This window comes from Mus pahari, chromosome 2 (genome assembly GCF_900095145.1).
Source record: "Mus pahari chromosome 2, PAHARI_EIJ_v1.1, whole genome shotgun sequence".
Classification (NCBI taxonomy): Eukaryota; Metazoa; Chordata; class Mammalia; order Rodentia; family Muridae; genus Mus; species Mus pahari.
The window spans coordinates 62,031,467-62,037,532 of NC_034591.1; the positions used below are offsets into that span (position 1 = coordinate 62,031,467).

General features: G+C 41.8%; 1 pseudogene; it reads right to left on the reverse strand.

Moving 5' to 3' along the window:
- Window positions 1-5,199: 5,199 nt before the first annotated feature.
- Window positions 5,200-5,990, reverse strand: LOC110316794 (annotated as a pseudogene).
- Window positions 5,991-6,066: the final 76 nt, after the last annotated feature.

Sequence of the window (6,066 nt, forward strand, 5' to 3'; positions counted from 1 at the left end):
AACACCCCTCCTTGGGCGGGGATAGGCTCCGGGTGCCGGATCAGCCTGGGGACTGCTGCCAGAGGAACACCCCTCCTTGGGCGGGAAAGGCGCCGGATGACCGGGACCAGACACGGGTCCCTCTTCTCCAGTCCACTCTCTCCCCGGCAGTGCCCCACCTGATATTCTTGTTCCCATTCCTAACTGTTCCCCAGTCTACTCATAAAATCTATTCTTCTTCCCTCTCCCTGGGAAATCCATTTGTTTCTACTCCCAGTCCATTCCTCTGTACCTAACCACTCTGAGTCTATAGATGTAGTCTATCATTATTTAATGGCTAACAGACACATATAAGTGAGTACAGACCAAATTTATCTTTCTGAATCTGGGTTACTTCACTCAGGATGATTTACCTGCAAATTTCACTATGTAATTTTATTTTTAAAGATAAGTAATAGAGAAGAAAAGCTAGGGTATCCACAGGTCTTCTCCACTCTCTGTTTTTCTCCCGGACTCAATCCTCAAGGCTGCCCTTAGCTCTGCAACGGAACACCAGCAATGGCCTCCCTTACCTATCCCCATCTGTGTGTCCTGTGAATCCCACAGACGATCTCCATGTGACCTCTCCTCCCTTCCTAGCCACTGTATCACATCTCAAAAGTTGGGCACCCCCCCCCAACACTCAACCACAGGCCATGCCTGCCTGATGACCATGTAGGCAATCTGCTGACATTATCCACTCTCTCCATTCCCCCAGAACCAACCTTCGGGGTTACCCTTAGCACTCTAAAAGACCATTTTCCCCAGCCTCCCCTTCCTCTAACCTCCAACACCAACAAACATTCCCCATGAACACACCAGCCAAGCTGGCAAGTAAAACAGGCAATTCACTCTGAAAATTCAGAGGGGAAACAGAAACTACAAGGATTTGACAGTCAGGCCTAACCTGATGACTATGTTACTGGCTGCTCTATCCCAGTCAATTAATGACACTTTCTCCAGAGTGTTCAGACCTTTATAATGATTCCACTGTGATGGCTAAAGAAACTTAATATGGTACCAGGCATCCCTTAAGGTCATTTACTTTTGTCCTGGAATGCTTGTTGGATCCCAGTGACCTACAACTAAGTTAAGAATAAGGTAATGATGTTCCTGCTTTCTGCTTTTGTAAACTTATTTGTTTCTGTGGGACTCTAATGAATTGGTCCTTTTATTGCTATATAGTAGGAAAGAGAAACAACTGAGTGAAGAATACAATTCATGTCCAGCTATGAATACCATAGACAATTGTAATATACACCTTTGATGTTCACCTTAACAAACCTTCCTTTAGTCCTTTTTGCCATGGCATGTTGTTTGGCACAAAGGCTGCCATTCTTCTGACAGCAGTAAGAATGACATCATTTAATCTAAATTTGTATGAGTCCAAATTTTTTATCTTTCCCAGTAGATTTGAATGCCACAACCAAATCAAGAAAAAAAACCCCACCCATCCAACAAAACAAACACAGACATTATCACTTAGACTTATAATTACCCCAATTCTAGATGCCTAGTGTACTGGCTAGCTTTGTGTCAACTTGACACAGCTGGAGTTATCACAGAGAAAGGAGCTTCATTTGTGGAAATGCCCCCATGAGATCCAACTGTGGGGCATTTCCTCAATTAGTGACCAAGGGGGAGAGGACCCTTGTGGGTGGGACCATCTCTGGGCTGGTAGCCTTGGATTCTATAAGAGAGCAGGCTGAGCAAGCCAGAGGAAGCAAGCCAGTAAAGAACATCCCTCCATGGCTTCTGCATCAGCTCCTGCTTTCTGACCTCCTTGAGTTCCAGTCCTGCATCCTTTGGTGATCAAAAGCAGTATGAAAATGTAAGCAGAATAAACCCTTTCCTCCCCAACTTGCTTCTTGGTCATGATGTTTGTGCAGTAATAGAAACCCTGACTAAGACACCTAGGCACAGGCATTGAAATACAATCAATAACAACTAGGGCTTTATTTCTCTACCAGAGCCCAATGATCCTGCCACAATGGTTTCTGAAAATGGCAATAGAGCTGGAAGACAAGAAAAAATAAAAACCTTAAAGCCAACTATATGAAGATGATAGAGGTCCTTAATGAGGAATGACTAAATCCCTTTAAAAAGCACAAACTATTAGAGGAAATTAATAAATCTCTTAAGGAAAGCCAAGGAAACATAAATAGTTGAAGGAAATGAATAAAACTGTTCAAAACCTTAAAAGGGAAGTAGGACCAATAAAGAATCACTAACCAAAGGAATTCTGGAAATAACAAATTTAGGAGTGCAAACAAGAACTACAGAGGCAAGCATCACCAAAACAGTACAAGAGATGGAATAGAGAATCTTAGCATGAAGGAGTTGTCAAAGGCTTTTTCAGCATCTAATGAGATGATCATGTGATTTTTTTTCCTTTCAGTTCATTGATATGGTTGATTACTTTGGTGGATTTTTGTATATTAACTCATCCATGCATCACTGGGATGAAGCCACCTTGATTATGGTGGTTGATATCTTTGATGTGTCCTTGAATTCAGTTTGTAAGCATTTCATGGAGTATTTTTGTATCATTGTTCATAAGAGAAGTTGCTGTGAAATTATCTTTCTTTGTTAAGTCTTTGTGTGGTTTGGGTATCAGGGTGACTATGGCCTCATAAAATGAGTTTGGCAGTGTTTCCTCTGTTCTACTTTATGGAATAGTTTGAGGAGTGTTAGTATTAGATCCTCTTTGAAAATCTGGTAAAAACCATCTGGCCCAGGGCTTTTTGGTTGGGAGACTCTTAATAACTATTTCCTTAGAAGTTATAAGACTATTTAGATAGTTTACCTGATCTTAATTTAAGTTTGGTAAGTGATATGTATGTAGAAAACCATCCATTTCATTTGGCTTTTTCAATTTTCTGGAATGTAGGGTTTTGAAGTAAGATCTAATTTTTTTTTAATTTCCTCAGTTTCTGTTGTTTTGTACATGTTTTCATTTCTGATTGTGTTAATTTAGATACTGCCTTTATGCCTTTTAGTTAGTATGGCTAAACATTTGTCTATCCTTTTTATTTTCTCAAAGGACCAGCTATGGTTTTATTGATTCTTCGTATTGTTTGTATTCTTTGTTTCTAATTGATTTCTTTCAGCCCCGAGTTTGATTATTTCCTGCTGTTTACTCCTCTTTGGTGTATAAGCTTCTTCCAGAGCTTTCAGGTATAATGTTAAGTTGCTAGTATGAGATCACTCCAATTTCTTTATGAAGGCACTCAATGCTATTAACTTTCCTCTTAGCACAGCTTCCATTATGTCCTATAGGTCTGAGGATGGTATGTCTTTGAATTCTTTCTATTTCTCATTTGACCCAGTAGTCATTGAGTTGTTCAGTTTCAATGAGATTATAGGCTTTCTCTTCTTTCTGTTTTCGGTGAAGTCCAGCTTTAATCTATGATGATCTAATAAGATGCAAGGGGTTATTTCAATCTGCATGTATCTGTTGAGGCTTTCTTTGTGACATATTGTATGGTCTGAAGTGAAACTTAAGGGTTCTTTGGAGATTTAGTTATGTTGGATGGTGTTTTGCTGGGGAAACACAGGAAGGAATGTTTTGATGAAGTGGACACAAGCCAAAGACCGGACTTTGTTTCATGGAGGAACATTTTACTGAAGCAGATACAAGTGAAAGGATGTTCTGCTAAAGAAAGCTCATGAAAGAACAGGTGATCAAGGATTCTTTGAAAACAACATGCATGTATTGGTGTGCATTACATTGAGTAGTTGAGCTCTCCTTTTGTTGGGATTCCATAGAAACCCAACCAAAAACTTCTCGTCATGTACTGTGGCTTCTTGCTGCTTCCTCAGACTTGGGCAGATTGACAGAGTGAGAACAGCTGAAGCAGACTCATGTTCGAGACACATGGTGAACCAAGACCCATGGAGGACTCATGATTTTTGGAGGGAGTGTAAACAGGACTCAGTGGATTGGAAGAAGAACTTGAGGCTTGGTTTGCAGAGGTGTGGCTTATTGGTAGAACTAACTGTGCAGTCAGCTTCTTGGTTTGGCATCTTTGCTGATGATTGCTTTACTGAGAGAGACATTGCAAAGAATTGGTGTTCCTCCTGGTCCTTCCTCCTGACTCGTGCCAATTGGCTGAGGCCTAGCCATTCCTGCTAAGTTGTGATATTACTGCTGCTGTCCCAAAACTACTGAATTGGACTGCTGTATCTGTGAAGTGTTTGAGTGGACTGAACTACTGCTGCTGACCTGTGAACTGAACTGCTGATTCTGGACAACACAGGTGGGATCTGCTCCAAAGAACCATTTCTAAACAGGTCCGCTTCCTCCATATCCTTTCTTATCCACTACCTCTGGTTGGTGGTGGGCTAAAGGGGGGGGGGAGTTATATTCTTTAAGAACTGTCATTAAAAATAGACTTTGAAAAAAATTAGTTAAAATGGTCAATTTTGGAAAAGGTTCTTTGAGATTGCTGGGAAGAAGGTATATTCTTTTGTGTTTGGGTTAAAGGTGAAATGTTCAGTAGATATATGTTGGGACTGTTTGGTTCATAACATCTGTTTCATTATTTCTCTGTTTAGTTTCTGTTTCCATGACTTGTACATTGGTGAGAATGGGGTGGTTAAGTCTCCTACTAATTTTTTTTATACAGTCACTGTTTATTTCATGAAAACTGAAGTTACACTGAGGACTGAGCAGCACAGGCATTGAAAAAATAATAAACATAATGTCTAGACATGTCTTTTGGGGGCTGGAAGGAGAGGTGGAATTGTACCTGCTTGACTAGGCTTCTCTGTTTTTAAAAAAATTCTATAATTTGGAAGAAGGTAGTAATTGATTTCCAAAATACACTTCAGAGTCCCACCTTTCATATAGCTCCTTTGCTCACAGCCCTTTGGTTTTTGTAGACAAAGTTTAAGAGCCCTCATAAAGCCATTAGTATTGATTACCCCTCAATGCACCTGAAAGCGGTGTTCAATTCCTTACAAAAACTGTGTTCTAGAGATTCTTGTCTTACTGCTCAGTGGTAAGTAAGGTGGCTGTAGACAAACATTAAGGTAAGTGGCAACAGGAAACGGGGAAGCCCAGGCACATGGGTGCAGGGAGGGAAGGGATATCACTTCCACACCTTCCCCTGTCTTTAAAAAAAAAAAAAGCGGTATGATTAGTTGGAAAGGGTAGAGGACAAACCCCAAAACAGTATGTCAGCTCCAGGGGTGATGGAGCGAACAGTCCCCAGAAAAGGAGAAGGGGAAAGTCCAGTGTAATGCTTGCAGCATCACGATCCTCAGGAGTTTCTGTCGCCCCAGCTCATAGTTCTCTTCATCCACGTTCACCAGCAGCTTGGTGGCTTCATGGCCCACACCTTGCTTGAGAGAGTCTGTGATGAAGATGCCTTTCAGTGCCTCAAATAATGAGCCATTACTGTAGCCTCGCCAGAATGTGTCTAGGTAGGTGAGCTCAGAGAACTCGATGTCACACATGATAGAGCCCAGGTCCTGGGACTTGAGGTTAGTGTTGGCCTGGTTAAAGCACTCAAACTGGCACTCAAGTGGGTCCTGCTTATTGGAGAAGACATTCCTTTGCAGAACAGTCTCATGCAGGCAGTATTCCGCCCGAACTCACAGCCTGATGTCACATGTCTGGTGTCACTCACTTCTGGTGTTTTTGTTGGCTCCCAAGTGTGGTTCACCCTCCGGCTGGTGGCTTACTACACACTTGAGAACCCAAAGTTGGGCCACAGGATAGTGGGGAGGCACTGTGAGGGCTGGGGAGCCTTGGCTCTGGGGGTCACATAGCAAATTGATGTTTCCCTTCAGATACTTTTCTATATGATCAGAGCACACAGCCCATCTCTTCTTGAGAGTAACATTGGGCAGCAAGTCAGGGCAAGTGATGATGTACAGCAGCTGCCACACCTGACAAAGTTATTCTCCTTACAGTGGCCCTGGCACTCCAGTGCCAATAAGAAGTCAAAGTTATCAAAAAAGATGAGGAGGGGTTACTTCATACTCATCAAAGGTAAAATATACCAAGAAGAACTCTCAATTCTGAATATCTATGCTCCAAAT